Source organism: Rutilus rutilus, assembly GCF_951802725.1.
Source record: "Rutilus rutilus genome assembly, chromosome: 18".
Lineage (NCBI taxonomy): Eukaryota > Metazoa > Chordata > Actinopteri > Cypriniformes > Leuciscidae > Rutilus > Rutilus rutilus.
The window spans coordinates 34,942,895-34,962,705 of NC_140231.1; the positions used below are offsets into that span (position 1 = coordinate 34,942,895).

The window sequence follows — 19,811 nt, forward strand, 5'->3', positions numbered from 1 at the left end:
ATAAAACGGCCGGCATTTCACCACTAAAAACTCTAGCTGTGGTGAGCAGTGGGCAGCGACTACAGAGGCATTTACACACCAGTCATTGTTAATATAAACACAGAGCCCGCCACCGCGGGTCTTACCGGAGGTCCCAGTGTTCCTGTCTACACGGAACGATGTTCGCCCCTGTAGCTGGATAGCTGTGTCGGGGACGTTGTTTTGCAGCCACGTTTCTGTGAAGATAAACACACTGCAGTTCCTTGTTTCAGACTGAGTAATCAGTCAAAGTCAAAATATCAACACTTACATGTTTAACGTGCTTACCACAGTGAATCAGGGTAAGATAAAACATGTTTCGGAAGAAGGATTGATGATGTATTGACTCATTATTTAAATAGTTCATTTTGAACCAAAAATATGATTTCTGAATTGTGATTTGATTATTAACCCGAATTTTTGTTTCCACTTTATATGATATCAGAAAAATAATCGTGATTTTAACAGTAAAAGACTGTAAAAATGCTACAGTGAAAAACTGTTAATTGGTTAAAAGAAAGTTTCCTTACTATATACGGTAAATAACTGTGATAGATCTAATGGTACATTTAATGTCATTTTACTGTAAAATTGTAAACTAAAAAAAATTGCAGACCATAAACTTTTGTGTATATTACAGTGGATAAGTAAACAGTGTATATTGTTGGATAAGTAAAAATCCTAGATCATAAAAGCATTACAAGTAGTTTCACACAATGGCAACTCTTTACAGTGAGCATGTTCATGTCTGCTCATGTTAACATTACATTAGTTCTCTCATCTCCAGGTCCAAATACTACAATAAAACCATCTGAAAATATGACAGCCAAACAAAATACAGCCTTCCTTATAATTTTTAGAAAACAACTTTTCAAATCAAAAGTAAAAAAAAAGAAAGAAAAAAAAAGAGAAAAGAAAAGAAGGGCACACACACAATACACTGGCATTCGTCTCTCTACAAAAGAAATGTTCCACTAAATATAATTTAAGGATATTCAAGAAAGCGCTTGTTAGTTCAGTAACTCTCCTAATAACACACACTTTCAACAACACACAACTCAACAACACTGTTCAGTGTGACTTTCACCAGCAAGAGAGAACTCTCTGTGATGTGGTGTGGAGAAACTTGTGTGTTACATGAGCAAATCATAGCTGAGTCTCTGCAGTGTGGAGAACATGTGCCTTTCCACATGAGCGAATCACAGCAGATCAACAACATGTCACATGTGTTGATGAAAGGGGATAAACCAAAGTTCAAAACATCAAGCACATGGCATACTGTATCTCACTCACACACCACATGTAAGCAAAATAAGATATACATCCCGACGCAACAGATTATTAAATGCTGAAGTATAGTTCATGTTAACTAATAACTATTGTTGATGAATGGAACCTTTAGTAAAGTGTAACCCATTATTCTTATTTAAAAAGTGTGAATGCTACAAATTTCAATATTTAAAAGGAAAATTAAAAAAATTGTGAGATGTTTTTGACGTGATAATGATGTGAACTATGAAATTATATGTAATAAAATGACTTATTTGTGTCACATTATTGACTCTATTAGCATCTGGTTATATCTTAAAACAGGAGAAATAAATGAATATTTACTGTAGATCAGTTAGTTATGGTACACAGAACTACAAACACACTAAAGATGAACTACTGAGTAAATACAAAGCATGGATATGAATAAAATAAATAAAGCGAAATACTAAATACAAACACAGCACAGACAAAATACTGTAAATTAACTGTAATTTTTACATTTATTAATTTAGCAGATGCTTTTATCAACAAATGAGAAATATGACAAGTAATTTGCCACAAAGCCACAATATTTATAGTATATAATAGCATGTTTATTAGAACAATATTAGGAGACAAGCAAGAAAAGGAGAAATATAGAGATTTATTTGTTGTTGTTTTAAGCGCCTTGCTGGTTTAATGTGGTGTTGTTCAGTGAAGAGTTTTCAGCATTAACTGGAGTTTTTGAAACTTGTGATCATGCAGAAAATGATGAGAAGTTCTTTTAAATAGCAATATGAGAAAAGAAACAAACAGATTCTTCACTGTCAGTTAAAAACAGGAAGTATTGATGTGGGAGTGTGTGGCCTGAATGACTGTGACGGTGACAGATTTATTCCATTGTTTATGCAGGACTGATACTGATTCTGCATCAGAGACTATAGCAGCCCATACACAAAAGAAATATATTTTCTGGATATGTTTTGGAATATATGCAAATATTTGAAATTGGCCCAATAAATATATTTCATACTTATATTTCATATATTTTTGTTATATTTCAGAATATATTTCAATGTATTTTTTTCTGTACGGGTCCCCAAAAGTGTCAAAAATATATGTGGCATATATTCCAAATACATTGAAATATATTCTGAAATATAACAAAAATATATGAAATATAAGTATGAAATATATTTATTGGGCCAATTTCAAATATTTGCATATATTCCAAAACATATCCAGAAAATATATTTCAAATATAATTCTTTTGTGTATGGGAGGAGCCAGTGTAGTGGGTTATATGTGGTTTATATCTCTCAGAGCTGTCGGATATGCTTCCTCTCTTCTGCTCATCACATGGTAATTAAAACACTTTATATTTAACTCTTTTTTAAAGAGATTTTTATTCCTTAATTTATTTAAATCCAGACATTAATGTCTCTATTATAGTGAAACTGAAATGTAAACCTGTATTGCTCATCAATCATTAACTGATGTCAAACTTCACTCTGAACTGAACTACTGTATTCTCTTGAACAGATATTACCAAAGTCAGAATATATGAGGAATTACAGCATGGAGAACATGTGTTGAGCTTCACAAACTACAGGAGAATTACACATGTGGACAAGAGAGAGAGAGAAGAATGGGGAATAAAAAGGACAAAACGTTACAATCTAATGAACCCAAACAGAAAAAGACGCCGAGTCTAGTCAGAAAAAGCAGCATTAATAGCGGAAAACCAAACTGTGAGTATTTATGTTTAATATTTAATAATGTTTTATATTTAATATTCTGCCGAGCTCCCCTACAACATGTGTGATCAAGTGTAGGCTACACTAATTCATGTTCGCTTCAGCCCCCTTTAAAACATATGAAATTTGTTTAATTTGTCATAAATCGTCATTTGAACTGAACTTTTTTTTTAACTTCGTGTAATGTAATAATTAGTTTACGGTCATTGTGAGGGGACAAGAAACATTAAGAAAGCCGTTTTCATCATATTAGGCACAAGAAGATTAATAGTGAATATGTACATATTGAGAATTAATATAATACAATGTGTAGCTTCAGTAAATTAAAAAAGCTCAGCTTTAGGAGGGAAGAGACAGAGCAAGAGAAAAACAAAGAGAAAAAGAGAGTGATGGAGAGAAATAATCACTTCCCACTGACATGGTTTAAATCTTTGTCTGAAAGCTATTGTTATCCAATTTTTTGGGGGCCTTCAAAAACATGTTAAAATGCACATATATGTAGATCAGAAAAATCTACATTCTCTTGGGGAACCCCTGAACTCCCCGAGTACCTCACATTCGGGACCTCAGGGATTATAAAACTCTCCCATATGTTAATATGAAGGTTAAAATTAGACCATAAACTAAAATGTTACTTTTTTTTTTTTTTTTTTTTTTTTTTTTTTTTTTATCATAGCCCTCATTGGAGACTGAGGCACACAAAAAAAAAAAATCACCCCTGAGTATTTCTTATTAAGTTTGTTAAAAATACTCACATTTTGTAGTTTCTGAAACTTGTATGTAAATGTATATCCACAACTGTAAGCATTTGGCAGATCTTTCCATCAGTGACACTGATTTATTAATTGTCGCTGTTTGAGCAGGAATTGCTATAATCTGATGTTTTTGTTCTTCATTCACAGTTTCTCATGATTCACCGATTCATTGTGATGTTTTAGTCACAGAAAAGGTGAGACACACATCATATACAGAGAAATATTGAAAACTGAAGCAGAAATCTGATGTTATATTGATCTTTGTGTTATATTTCTGTATTTCTCCTTTCAGAAAGCAGCAGTGTGATTCATCTAACCTGATAAATATTCTCCATCATGTTCCTTTCTCAACATATAATAAGTTCACGGTTCAGACATGCACTGTTACTGTATATAAGATGAATGTGTATGAATGGATTTTATATTTATATAGTACATGTTTGGATTTCATGAATATAGGACATGCTTTCCTGAACACATCTGACCTGAATCTGAGTTTTACAGTAATCTTGATTGTAAGCTGACAGAAACTGCTGGTTGTGTGTTAATATGGTCATATAATGCCATTTTTGTACAAGCTAATATGATTCATAGGGTCTAAATTAAAAGTTTGTAATATACTTTAATTAAAAATTCTCATTAGTATTGTAAGAAAACACTCATTTTACCTGGTCAAAAACAGCTCTGTTTTCAGCACGCCGTTTAAGTGCATGTGTCTTTAAATGATAATGAGCTTTGCTCACCCCGCCCCTCTGTGCTGTGGGGCGTTTTGACCTGACACAACCATAGACAGTATATAAACTGGACACAGCGACCCCATAGTTTTCAATGGAGAAAAGTGAAGCAAATTAGAAGCACTTCTTCCTGATGGCTGAGCGACTGCGCAGACTCAAACTGAGCTTGACGACGTGGATGTGACGTGAGCAACCCGTCTGACAGTTGTAAGTCTTCAACTAGCTGTGCCAAGAGAAATCTGAATCATTCCCTTGAGACGGAGAGTGTGAGTAGGAAGTGTCCATGAGCTAGGAGCAGGAGGAACTTTATGACTCTCTATGGGCTTCTCCCTTGACTTTATCGGACTTTATGACTCCACGTCCCCCCGATTGACTGCGAGCTTCTCCTCCTGTCCATATGGTAATTTCCAGAGAGTCGCGTGGTTATGACGCAATCGTTAGCCTATTTTTACAAAAACTGCTTCTACGGGGCCATAACGTAAGATACAAGGTAATGGAGCATTTTATACATTTTCGTGTATCTTTAGAAATAAATAATGGACAAATGGAGTCTTCAAACGCCTCAGATGTAAAGTTATTCGCTGTCAAAGTGACGCCAAAATGAATGGGAGTCAATGGGATGCCAACAGCAGGTGAAGGCTTGATAGCCAATGGCGGCCGCCGGGGGTGGTACGGAAATCGAGAGATGGACACAACACACGTGGAGTGTTGCCTTGACAACAGCTGACGGTATATTTTGAAGAATGGCAGCAGAGTCTCTGAGGACACTGTGCAACCAAACAAGATGACGGCCCCGAAGAAGTTCGACAATTAAGGCTCGAACAGGACGTTTCTGAATGGTTAACGTAATGTCACTTAGATCTATCTTTGTGTGTACTGGCAGGGTAGAGTAGTGAGATACGAACGTTATGTGTATACTGATGTATACGATGTGTGATATTCGTGAGAATACGGTAGTTTGGGGGAGGAGCATCAGCTGGTGCGAAATGTGAGTGAGGTGAGAGACGGCTGGAGGTTGAGATGAATAAAATGTAAGTTCCTGCAAGTGATGGACTCACGTGTGATTTTCTACAAAGAAAACACGACATGCGATAGTTCATTGAAAAGCAAATAAGTGATCAGATAACATAACTTATTCCGGCGTAATATTGAAAAACATTAGATTATTTATTGTCTTGAATCATATGCATTTGCAGGATGTAAACAGTATTTTATAGGTATTGTGTCACCATCTTCATGCAGTTATAACTGTTTTTTTTTTTTCAGTAACTGTTTTTTTCTTCTCAGTAACAGACACCGTTATAAACCATCTACAAAAGTAAGCTAGTATTACCACGTTAACTTTAACACCTGTGTACACAGTTCGTAATAACACAATAACCATAACGCATTGTTCATTATAAACGTGGGATTATGAATTATATTGAGAACGTCATACATAGAAAACATGCCGTAATGTACTCTGAGTGTAAACCGAATTCATCGTGAAGCGTGCAAGCGATTTGCAAAGATTAATATAAATATTAATATAAAGGTTAATAAAACGTTACACTCACTTCAGTTCTTCTGGAGGTGCAGCAGGAACACGAGTAGTTGGTACCGTTCCTTTTTTCAGGAGCAGCTTCTTAGCAAAACCAGCTTTATACTGACCCTCGTTTGTAAAGCAGTCTGGTGTGTGAAATGATTCGCTCAAAACATGAAAGCATTGACGTTGATCGTGGGGAATATTCCCTTCGAAATCAAACTCAGCCACTGCGTCTTCAGCGGTTCGGATTTAGGAACATCAACATGATGCTGTGTTCGTTATTACACCCAAGAACAGAACACCACACTCGCTTAGACGTCATTCTGCTCATAGACAGTGCTCCAGTATCAACAATGGTGGACTATGATGATTGACAGCTCGCTCACGAGCGAGGGCGGGTCTGTGTTGAAACGCTGCTGTCAATCAACAATCGTGGGAGGGGCGTCCGACCTCTCACTCAAAGTGCAAAACTACATGCCAAATCTTCAAAACCATAAGCTATTTCTCAGCCTTTGACTCAGTTTTCAATTGCATAAAACACTTTTTTCAAAACACTACACACAATTCTCTACCTAAAACACAAAGATCTATCAGGAAGTGACTTGCTTTCCTTTTCCAAACACAACCAATCAAAATGCTACACATATTCACCAGGTCACACAGACATACTCCTCACATGTGCAAACACTAATTGCTTAAATGATTACTAACCAATCACTGCTTTACTGTAGTATAGGCCTAAATAGGTCAAAGGTCAGATTACCTGTTTTGAACAATGGATGCTAACAATGAACAGAGAGCAAGAGGAGTAGGAGGAAGAGGCAGGGGACAACGAGGACAAATACCAAGAAGAGGAGGAGGAGGAGGAGGAAGAGGAAGAGGAAGAAGAGGACGAGGGCAAATAAGAGAAGGAAGGAGAGCCATCTCTGATGAGATTAGAGCAACACTTGTTGATCATGTAATCAACCACGGTTTGACCATGAGAGAGTTTTGACCAACTTGAGTCGATTTACAGTGGCGTCCATAATTCGAACCTTCAGAAATGAGAACAGGTATGCAACTATCTAATGACTATTTTAGCATTATAGTAATGTACTGTAAAATACGTATGACTGCATAGTATTGCATAAACATTTGTAACTCTAAGCCATCCATTTACTGCACTGCATTGAATGAATGAGGCTGGTTATCATGCTGTACTACATTTTTTTGTAAATGGTTTACAGTTCCTATGCTGAACACATACTGTGTTTGAATTCTGTACAGAGTGGAAAGCCAAAGACATCATCGAGGACGAGGACGCTTGTTTACAGATGTACAAGAGACTGCAATTATAAATATGGTTTTGACCAACAATGCAATTAGGATTCGAGAGATAAGAGAGCATATCTTGAATAATGACACCATATTCAACAACATCAATGCTGTAAGCCTGTCGACCATACAACGCATCCTCCAACGGCATCAAGTGACGATGAAACAACTTTACAAGGTGCCATTTGAGAGAAACTCTGAAAGAGTCAAGAATCTGCGACATGACTTTATAGAGGTATGTATGCAACTCTACTTCCAATACTTCAGACATACCATATTTACTCATCTGTATATAATTTTGTCTGTTACAGAGAGTATTGGAGATGGATGCCCATGTAATTCGCCACAAATTTATTTATGTGGATGAGGTTGGCTTCAACCTCACCAAAACCAGGCGCCGTGGACGAAATGTAATAGGACAGAGGGCAATTACCAATGCCCCTGGACAGCGTGGGGGTAATATAACCATGTGTGCTGCCATCACTCAAAACGGGTCCTCCATCACAATGCCACACTGGGTCCATACAACACCGGCCATATACTTACTTTTCTGGATGCAATTCACACAATGCTTGTCCCTGATCCAGATCAGGCACCTGCTAGATTTGTGGTTATATGGGACAATGTTAGTTTTCACCGGGCTGTTCTGGTCCTAAACTGGTTTGCCACCCATCCACAATTTGTAGTTTTGTACCTACCCCCATATTCACCTTTTCTAAATCCCATAGAGGAATTCTTCTCAGCCTGGCGCTGGAAAGTGTATGATCGCCAACCCTATGCCCGCATGCCGCTTCTCCAGGCAATGGAGGATGCATGTGGGGACATAGAGGTTGCCTCTGTCCAAGGTTGGATACGCCATGCTAGGAGATACTTCCCTCGATGTTTGGCAAGAGAAAACGTATCTTGTGATGTGAACGAAGTATTGTGGCCAGACCCAGCTAGGAGAAGAGATGAAGCTTAGCACTGGGGACTGCCAAGATCAAGAGAGGGAAAGTGTATTTAACATTTTCTCCTCAATTCTTGTTTGAGCAATTATAATACTTCTTAATCTCTGTTAAATGAGCTGTAGCAACTATAGCACAATCTCCTTCACCGATGTAGGGTTCTTTTAAAACTGACATGAGCTTTCTGCCATTTCTAGATAAGATCAGACATGAGCAGCTTGTAACACCTCTGATGTTATAACCCTGATGAAGAAGTTTACTTCTACACTCAAGAGAAATAATTTTATAAATGTTTAAATATTTAAATATTTTTAAAAGAAATTTATGATGGACTATCACAGCGCTTTGTCTACCATGTCACACCATCTTCAACATTTGTATTCTGTGCCATATTTAGTGCAAGGGACCAGTTACCAGTACAAGAGATTAATACCGGATGACTGAAAGGTCATGTAAGACAAAGACAGATTGAACAGTAAAGGTCAAATAAATAAACAAACACTACCAACTGTATATCTATATGTATAGATGAACCAATGCAAATGTTCTGGTGGTAAAAGTGATACAACAAGAAGCAAACACATTTTTAGAAAACAATAGTGAACTATCTATAATGTCAAATTTCACCACAGATCTTTGAGGAAACAGGTTACAGCAGTTTACAGACTCACATTACTTTCTGAAAGAAAAGCACACCTTTAGAGTGATATAAACCCCAATAAACAAATACAAATAAATGGATTCCTCATGAACTTTTAAGCAATTAATAAGACAGTTTGATCATTTTTGTGCCATTGGTTTTAAGTGAATTGTAATCAAACACACCTGATTCAACTCATCAGCTCATGAACCCGTGTGATAATGAGTTGATGAGTTGAATCAGGTGTGTTTGATTAAGGAGACAAAGAAAACGTGCAGTGTTGGGGGTACTCCAGGAGCAGGGTTGAAGAACACTGCTCTGTTGACACTGCTTTCCAAACAAAAAGTGAAACTGCTTTAGAAATAAATCATCTGAAATGTTTGGGGGAAACCCTGTTGAGCAACCCCTTTTAACCCCTTTTAGCAAGGAAACCCCCACATTAATGATTATGGAAGTCTAAGGAACACCGGAAGTTTCCTTTTCAAATATTTACTGTCCTTTAGGGATGGGGAAATGAAGCCTCATGAATCACTGAGGCTTTCCCCTAACTGTTCCGGGAAAAGATTCAAAGCTTCGAGAGTGTCGAGAACAGCACTGAGAACAGCGCCATCTGGTGCTTATTTAAAACAAAGCAGCCAGAAGCCTGTGTTAGAAGCTCTGGCAGATGAAGCAACCACAACACACTCCATAGTTTCAATGTTATGTGTACAAATAAAAACCTTACATGTTTGTGTTTGTTTTGTTCATTAAATAAATTATTTTACCCATTAAAGTGTGACAATTAAAATATAAAATGAGCTTATATGATTCAATAAGATCTAATGTAGGCCTCCCTCTCTCTCTCTCTCTCTCTCTCTCTCTCTCTCTCTCTCTATACACACATACACAGACACACACACACACACACACACACACAATTAATAAGGACATTGTCTGATAAAGGATCATCCGTTATTAAATGTGCTTATGACACTTGTTACTGATAGTGCTTAACTGTAGGAATGACAGAAAGTTGATAGTTTTTAATTTTTTGTATTATTTTTGGCTGTTGCCATTGCTCTAAATACAAACCATTCACCAAACACCAACACCCTATCCCCTAATCCCACCCTAAATCCAAATACCAACACCAAATTACCTAAAATCACCAAAAAGTGCAAAGATTTTACAAAAACAAAAAGACACAACAACAAAAATAATAGCCTAAGTAGCGAAAAATAAATTTTGCTTATTTAAATGTAATATATTGATTAACTTTCAAAGTACAGCACTTCCAGCACTCTCCTCACAAACCCATCAACCAGACTGAGGCAACAATGACTCGTTAAATACGATCTGGAGTTCGAGCCTTCTGACACCCAAAGCGAAACGCGCACGTGACTGGAGAGAAAGTGAGGCTTCGTTTGTCATCGATCACGTGACTCTAAACCAATACACACCCCAATACGGGGCTTCACTACAAATTGTTTCGCTTGTGTGATACGCGCATCGAAGCTTCAGTGTCATATGTAACATCACTACTGTCCTTTGTAAGGAACCAAAAGTGAAAGCTGGTTACAGCTTTATTGAAAAGCAGATAAAGGTCAAAATAGTCTGTCTGCTGGTCACCAGCCGTCAAGGTGGATGCAGAACCGGATAAAGAAACTCAAATGGACCAGGCTGCACCAGGCGGGGTGAAAGGCAAGGGTAGTTGCTTTCAGAAAGTGGACACTGGGAATGACAAGCACTGACTCCACTTGGCAGAAACAGCAGCACAGACTAGCAGGCTTGACCCAGGATAACAGGTGATATCTCTCGTCTGACACACACACACACACACACACACACAGGACGAAACAGTACAAGATTAAGCAGTGGTAAATCACAATGAAGAGGCGTCTGTAACGGGCATGAACGAACAAAAAATAAACTGACAAAGAGGGGAGAAGAACACGAGATCTAAATAGCAAGAGGATCGGGGCAAAGGGGAAACAGGCGACCAGCCCTATACACACACTACGCAAATTACTCAAGGTCCGCCTCCCCCTCGCGTCAAAGCGCGTCAATCAATGTTTACAATATCGATGAGAAAATGAAGCGGAACTATCCTTCTGGTCACGAAAAGAGAGAGAAAAACACCATAAGAGTTCATTGTGGGAACAGTGATCAGGCAGACTTGTGTTCTCTCCTCTCTAAGTTTGATGTTAGCGAAGAACAGTGAAGTTAAGTTGATGTGCGTCTCTCTCTAGTCTGTCTGTGTCTTGCTTGCTAACGCCGGCCACTTCCAGGGCTGTGCTCTGTGACTTTGTGCCTGACAAAAAATTGAGAACGGTATACAACTAGACTATTTATTACGTTTCATAAACGACAAAGGACAACAGTGTTTGTTTATAAACTGCAGCTCGGAAAAGAACCACATTGTGCGTTAACGTGTTCATATGCGCATGCACGAAATGAAACGCACTTTCCAGCAGAAACATCTGTGGGCACCAGTACAATATGGCCGTGATGGCACTCCTCATAGTTTTAAAACAAGACGATGATTATCTAGTCTCTCAGTCAAGGTTTAGTTACAACTCTGCACTAATGCCAGATGGAAAGATAGTTTGTGAACATCTTGTCAACTGGGGCATTGGCACAGTGTAGTTTGCTCGCTGAATACGGGTTCCTCCATGCCTTTTCGATCTGATTGTATAGATCGGGCAGGAATGGAAGGCTCACGAGAGCTGGAGCGTTATGGCTGGAAAGAAACAAGTCTGCCATGAGTGGTCTCTTCCCTTGCGTGCTCCTACAGCAGCTGAAGCCTCGCTGAGCGCGTTACATAACACTCAATAACTCATCATCCGCGGGGCAGGGAGGCTGTGGGGGATCGGGGATCGTGAGAGATTAACAACTCTCTCAAACTCCTCGGCGAGAAACTCCCTCTGAAACCCTACGGCTCCAGACTGGTACAGATGTCTGTCCCTGTTTTCAAGAACTGATCGTGAAGAAAGTACGTGCTCTGAGCTCAAACAGTAAACGCACAAGCTGTGTGTGTCATCAGGTGTCAAATATCTTAGCTTATCTTATCTCATCAAATAGCCATGAATACCATTTGAAGTTTTAGGTTGAAGCTACAAACAAAACCGTCCCTGAAGAAGAAAAGCTGGTGACGTGTTCTCCAAATTCCCCTTATTTACTTCCGGGTCGCACTAGTAGTGACGTCATAGGCTGTCGCCGGCCAATATGATTAGTCGTGATTAGATAAGCGTTTCAGACACCGGTTCACCCGAGGCGTTCCCCAAAGAGTCATCGACGGAGTGTGAGTTCCCCTTTCGAAAGGGAACTCCAAAACACAAATCACATGGGGCGTAACGCTTGTGTTTTGGTCTAATAAGAAAAGGTCAAACATATTTATGTATCCATTATGTCATAGTTGGTGTAAAGACTAGGTCAGAGTGACTGGTCAAAAGTCAAAAATAGATGAAAATAGATATATGAGGTGACAGCTTTAAGAGCTTTAAGAGAATATAGCAGATCTTGCATTATCTCATGTCTGTAGAGATGGACACAGACATATTTTGATACAAAGGTACACCACGTAATCAATTAAAATACACTTCAATCTTACAGCACAGAAGAAATAATCAAACATATCAGAGCATATAGTAGACAATATATGATTAAAGAAATCAATAACATCTAAAATAATAATAATATATTAAGTATAACTAATAAAATAAATAATATGAATAAAGACATTATCATAAACATTGACATTGAAGTGTCATCATTTCCTGGACTTCATGAAGGTTGTGATGGACAGATATGAAAAAAAGTTTTTTAGTGATATTCTGTGGAGGAACTTCAGATAAGAAAAAGAGATTATGCTCTTTTAGAATAGAAATAAAAATATAAATCATAGTATAAAACAGTTAGTATTGAGGTGGGAGTGTGTTGCTTGAATAACTTTGACTTGTGACTGTGACTGTGTATGAGTTTCCAGATATTCCAGTGATTATAATAACTCATGCTGATACTGAAAGTGAAACTGCATCAGTGTCTATAGTAGAAGCCAGAGGAGGAGAGTAACCTTCACACTGTATAAAAGCTGAGCTGTCTGAGTGGTCTGATCTCAGATCTGCACTGGATGTGTCCTCTCTTCTGCTCATCGCAAGGTAACTAAAACACTTTATATTTAATTGTTTTGTAAAGAGATTTTTATTAATTTATTTAAATCCAGACATTAATGTCTCTATTATAGTGAAACTGAAATGTAAACCTGTATTGCTCAACAATCATTAACTGATGTCAAACTTCACTCTGAACTGAACTACTGTATTCTCTTGAACAGATATTACCAAAGTCAGAATATATGAGGAATTACAGCATGGGAAAATATGTGTTGAGCTTCACAAACTACAGAATAATTAAACGTGACAAGAGAGAAAGAGAAGAATGGGGAATCAAAAGGACAAAACGTTACAATCTAATGAACCAAAACAGAAAAAGACGCCGAGTCAGAAAAAGCAGCATTAATAGCGGAAAACCAAACTGTGAGTATTTATTTCATCATCTTCAGTGTTTCATCTTGTCTGAATGTCTGAATGTGTCACATCAATATATATAATTTCTATATTGGAAAAGCAAGAAGCAAATTACAGTTGTGGTCATGAGTTTATATAGTTATTTTGTTTATTTCACCATATTTATTAAAACATCTTTTAGCAGCACACGTGAAATTAAGTTAAGGTCTCTTATGCTTATTCTTATTCATTTTGTTAAAAATACTCACATTTTGTAGATTCTGCAACTTGTAAGTAAATGTATATCCACAACTGTGAGCTTTTGGCAGATCTTTCCATCAGTGACACTGATTTATTAACTGTCACAGTTTGAGGAATTGCTATAATCTGATGTTCATGTTCTTCATTCACAGTTTCTCATGATTCACCGATTCATTGTGATGTTTTAGAGACACATAAAAGGTGAGACACACACAAATACAGAGATATTGAAAACTGAAGCAGAAATCTGATGTTATATTGATCTTTGTGTTATATTTATATATATTTCTGTGTTTCTCCTTTCAGAAAGCAGCAGTGTGATTCATCTAACCTGATAAATATTCTCCATCATGTTCCTTTCTCAACTAATAATAAGTTCACGGTTCAGACATGCACTGTTACTGTATATAAGATGAATGTGTATGAATGGATTTTATATTTATATAGAACATGTTTGTATTTCATGAATATAGGACATGCTTCCCTGAACACATCTGACCTGAATCTGAGTTTTACAGTAATCTTGATTGTAACCTGACAGAAACTGCTGGTTGTGTGTGTTAATAAGCTTTCCTGTAGCTCAAACAGTAGAGTGTTAGCATTAGCGTTTAGCGCTTGCAACGCCAAGGTCATGGGTTCGATTCCCAGAGAAAGCAAGAACTGATAAGAATGTAAATGTGTACCTTGAAATGTTTGCTTAGAACCTCGCCGGAGGTGATACGAAAAAAAAGTACCTGGAAGCAGGTGCAGGTACAACTTTTACACAGTGGAAAACCAAATAAAGTGGTAAATGGTATAAATGAGAACACTGGTGCATTGTGGTTTGGCCAAAAGTTTCCCCTAAACCAGGCTCTACAGCCCAAATCAATCACAGGGAGATTAAGCCCTACTTAAACCCCTATAAATAATTGGGGAGGGCAGCAAATAAGAGATGCATAAGTTTATTTATAATTGCCAGAAAGAAAGAAAGAAAGAAAGAAAGAAAGAAAGAAAGAAAGAGAGGGCAGAGATGTGATTAGGAATGATAAGTCAGTAGGCTGATGTAGTTTCTTCATTCACTGTGACCTATACTGCACTGGATGGCCAATTTCACATGTATTGTGTATTTTCAAAATACTGTATTTGTATTTAAATACATTTTTTCACACAGTATTTTGTATTTGTATTTTAAATACATTTCCATGTATTTATGCCCATCTCTGCATATAGGGATATTAAAATAATCATGTAATATCAAGAAAGATCAAGTTCAAGACACTGTTATTATATTATTATATAATACTAAATGATATATATTCACATCTCTCCACATCTAATTCCTAAGAACTAGAAAAGACACATTTTCAAAACACAGTTTAACCGATCCTAATCAAACACACCTAAACCAGCGACTCATCTCTTCATGATGACCAGAAACCCGTGTGTTGAGGTGTGGAGATGAACACTGCGTGACTGATCCTTCATCAGCAGAACTGGACACCACCGACCGACACACTTCTCATGTCTGTGCAGTTTTGTGGAAATATGAAAATTTGCTGAGATACAGTATTCACTCATTTTTCCACTGACATTGTTGAATTTGTAAGGTTGCAGCTCAGTAATGGTTATGAACATCAAAAGCTCATTTGATCAGATCTGTGCGGTCTGAGGATGTGAGCTATAATGAAGACTGACATCAACATGACACTGATGGCACCAGCAGAACATTCACAGCCACAAACACACAGAGCTGTTGAATCTAAGTGTGAAAACTCGTCACTTTAACCCCTTCACACACACAGTCTTTATGGTAAATTACCGCTAGGACATCATGTGTGTACCAGTAAGGGAAGCTGTAACATTACCAGTTAATTACCAGTAATGTGCTCTGTAGATTACCGGTATGATCACGTATGAATCAGATCACGCTGATGTAATCATAAAGCACACTAGGTACCCCTTAAAAAGATTTAGACTCAAGTCCCTTCTGTTGTAAATTGGCCGTAAATGTGGAGCTTTAAGCGATCTTGATCTTGATCATATCATTTACTGAAGCTGTGAGTCGGAAGATGTGCAGAATGTTTCTGTACCTTGAAACTGGAGATCAGCTTTTGGAGCTGAAGCCGTCCTGAGCCGAGATATTAATATTGAGGTTTCCATAAACGTGTTGTGCACCAGATGACCCCTGTGGTGAAACCAAAGAGACTTGTTTTATTTAAAGGAGCTGTATGTAAGAAATCTATTTCAATGAATCATAAAATGGCCCTGATGTGTCACTAGACATTAAGAAATCATGTTCATTTCAAATACTTATATCACCGACAACAGTAGTACGGCCATGATATTGTCATTTAAAAAGTGGACTTGCAGCCCTCAACTGATGTTGATGTTGTCATTTTGTGTTTTGGCCTGAGCGCCTCCCTCCACCTATCGACCAATCACGAAGTCAGTAGTGTTTCGGGATCCGGGTTGCCAGCTTTGCTCTAACCTAACCTACCCTAACTCTAGTCGGGTAAAAATGTCTAAAGTTACTAAATCAAAAAGACCTCGTTATAATTCAGAAATTCTTCGTGACAAAGTCCGAAATAAAACCAGAATTTGTATTGGAGAAGCTTTTGAAAGATGGAGACGGCTGAAAACGGAGAAGAATTTGAACACAGACGCCAACGTTGCTAATTTTCTCCTGGACAGGTAAGATTCATCTATGCTTGGCTAACTTGTACTTGATGTCAATGGACATTTCATATATTCATGACAGTCGAACAAAGTTATGCATGTTCGTGCAAAGTAACGTAACGTTAGCTCACATGGACGTATGCTAACATTAGCAATGCATTATAGGAGCCCGTTTCTCTGTCATTATGCTGAGACGCTGAGGAAAACAACATTAGCACGCCCATTATGGCAATTTGAAACGTAATTGAGACAGAAGCCTAACTTTACCTCAGAAAAAATTATTCGTCATTCGTTCTTCACGTATATCGTGGACTAAGTTACACATGCTGCAAGTTGACCTGTATGACAATTGCTAATGTAATTTAGTGTAACAATATTTTCTGATGGGACTGAAAACAACCCTGTGATAGCCATTGGTGATATTGAATTTGTCCCGCATTATAATTGCTGTGGCAAATGTTTTGGTTATTTTTTAGCCTACTTGTGACAAAAACTTTAGTACTTGTAAATCGAGTTTTTTTTTTTTTTTTTTCGTATTGAAAAATAAGGAAGTTTTATTTTGTTGTTTATATGTTTTTTGTCTTGTTTTACTATTATCCTTTTTTTTCCTCAGATTTTTTTTGAATTGTAATTGTATTTATATTTTCAAAATAAAGAAATCAAATCAAATAAAATATCAAATCAAAAACGCTTATCTCTTCAGCTATTATGGCCCCAGCACTTACTGTGAAACAAAACTTACTGTGTACGTCTCGTCGTCACTTGCCATTGGAAGCTCATTGAAGCAGCCTACGTTTCTGCTGAATCCTGCAGCTTATCTGGCAACCTCGAGTCAGGGGGGAGGGGGAGGGGATACACCGCTCTACAGTATTTTTAAAGTGATTGCAGTACCAGTTTTGGCCACAATCCTACATACGGTTCCTTTAAAGCAATTGTATTTTTTAATTAAAAACTATATTATAGTATTGAGAATTAAATAGAAATCAATAATGTGTGTGTGTATGATCTTCTTTCATATATATATATGGTATTAAAACATATTAAATATGCAAAATATATATTAATGGTATTAAAAACATGTTAAATATGCTAAATATAATTTGCTATTTTTCTGGGGTGAATTAAACCTGCCGTGTTTTCCTGAGACTGATCTCTGTGTTTATGAATCATATCTCACACTATATACTGTGATGAAGAAGGACTGCAGTGTTTGTCATATCTCAGTGTTTATGATGAGCTGTTCTTCAGTGTTTCTCAGTGGTTTGATGATCATGTGTTACGGTGGATCAGGTTCAGTGTCTCGAGGAGATTCAGTGTTCGTTTCTCCAGCAGAAGTGGAGCAGGATTCATCAGAGCTGAAGAGTGAGAGAAGATTCACACACACACACACACACACACACACACACACTCACACTCACACACACACACCTGCAGGAAACCACAGATGTGCAGGGCTGCAGTCAGATACACAAACCCCGCCCACATGAACAGAGGCTCCGCCCACTCATCATTATTAGTGCATTAAGGCCCGTTCACACCAAGCACGATAACTATAAAGATAACGATAAAGATAACTATATATGTGTCTCCACACGCGCACCCGATAACGGTCTTTTTTATTCTAAGCACGCGCACGCCCGGATGATCCAGATCCATTTTAAATGCGCGAGACCTTTAAATTAGAATGGATTCTGATTGGCTGTCAGTGTTTTATCGTTCGACAGCAGGAAAAAAATCGTTCTGAAAGTGATCCCAACGATATCGTTCCTCATATCTTTATCGTTATAGTTGTGGTGTGAACTCTGTTATTCTTTAATATGGAGAACGATTTTTAGAATTATATCTTTATCGTTATCTTTATAGTTATCGTCCTTGGTGTGAACGGGCCTTGAACGGGCCTTTACCGCCCCCTACTGCTGAACTCACACACTACACCCATTATTACATTAAATATAACTGTCTTTTTATTGTTATGATTTTTACAGTATTTTATATCCTATTAATTACCTCTCTATTTCTGACTCTGAAACATAAATAAATATATAAAACTGATCTGTGGCTGCTGTAACCCAATGCCTTTTCGACTCACACAAACATATCTATAAAAAAAAAAAAAAAAAACCACTATTGTTAGAGTATATGTACATTCACTCTTTCTGTTCAACTGCCAAAACAATGAGGTCAAATTTAACAAGTTAGGACATTATACAGGGGATATCATAAACTCTTCCGTGTAGAAACTAGTGTTGTTGTTTTAATTAGGGCTCTAATGAGAGAGAGAGAGAGAGAGAGAGAGAGAGAGAGAGAGAGAGAGAGAGAGAGAGAGAGAGAGAGAGAGAGAGAGAGAGAGAGTCTAGTCTTCAATATGAAACTTAGTGTTATTTGAAACCTATAGTTATTAAACTTTGGTTTCTTCTGAAGACTGGTTTCATTTGAGACTGCAAAATACCAATTGCATTAAACAGAATTAAGGCATTAAAATAGAAAAAAATAAAAAAAGACATTAGGTCTGAGTGTCAGTGAATGTCTTTGTAAATTGTATCTGTATTGTATTCCACAGAAGATTGATGTTAAAACCACATCTGTCCTCTAGATGGCGCCACTAGTTTGACAAACTCAAAGGCCTTTAGTTTCAGGATCAGAGACAGTGAAGAGAAATCAGAGAATCTGATCTGAAGCTCAATGAGGATCATCATGTGTCTCATATGAAGCAGAAAGAGACTCTCATCTGATCAGATTATATTACAGGATCATCATGTGTCTCATATGAAGCAGAAACACATTTGATTTCTATATGATCAGTGTTATTATGACTATAATCCCTGTCATGAGGATAAAACTATCGACTCTGTAATGTAAAAGTCCTGGTGATAGCACTGATACAACGAGAAGCTCCAGACATATCATCAGAAATAGAGAAATATGTGAAATATGATAAAGAAATATAAACTAACAGTAACATCTGTAGAAGCACATAAATCTTTCTCTACAGAATTAGATCAAAACACAGTAAAAGACTCACACTGCTCATGCAATGGTTTCCTCATGCGTGCTTCAGATATTCCTCCTTTCTGGACATTCTCAGTTACACCTCATTTAAACTTTGGGTACATTATAAGTTCTGATTAGTTAACTGCATTAGTTTACATGAGCTAAGAATGAACAATACTCATACAGCATCAATCTTAGTTAATGTTAATGTCAACATATACATTATTGTTAAGTTAAATCTGAAATTGAAGGAAAGAGGGAGAAATAAATATTCATCATTGTTTAATTAAAAGAATTGAGATCAAAATGGGTGCAGCCTATTGGCTGTGAGCACAGTGTTGCTGGAACAACCAGGGAAGCTGATTGGCCATTGAAACTCCACATGGCACAAAGGACCAGGTGTGTGTGATTGTCAGCATTTTGAGATCTTTGAGCAGTGGATGTGCTTCTCCTACCTAAACTGGTGGATTTTGGAGATTATA

At 37.4% G+C, this 19,811-nt stretch overlaps 2 long non-coding RNA genes across 2 annotated transcripts; both read left to right on the top strand.

The window, feature by feature from the left end:
• The first annotated feature begins 2,514 nt into the window (after positions 1-2,514).
• On the top strand, positions 2,515-5,651 carry LOC311276556. Its single transcript, XR_014625080.1, has 3 exons — positions 2,515-2,631; positions 2,812-3,020; positions 3,929-5,651. It is a non-coding gene; the product is annotated as an uncharacterized lncRNA (long non-coding RNA).
• Positions 5,652-10,502: 4,851 nt separating this feature from the next.
• Positions 10,503-14,641, top strand: LOC311277146. The gene is made up of 5 exons (XR_014625174.1): positions 10,503-10,722; positions 12,903-13,074; positions 13,251-13,452; positions 13,836-13,884; positions 13,990-14,641. It is a non-coding gene; the product is annotated as an uncharacterized lncRNA (long non-coding RNA).
• Positions 14,642-19,811: the final 5,170 nt, after the last annotated feature.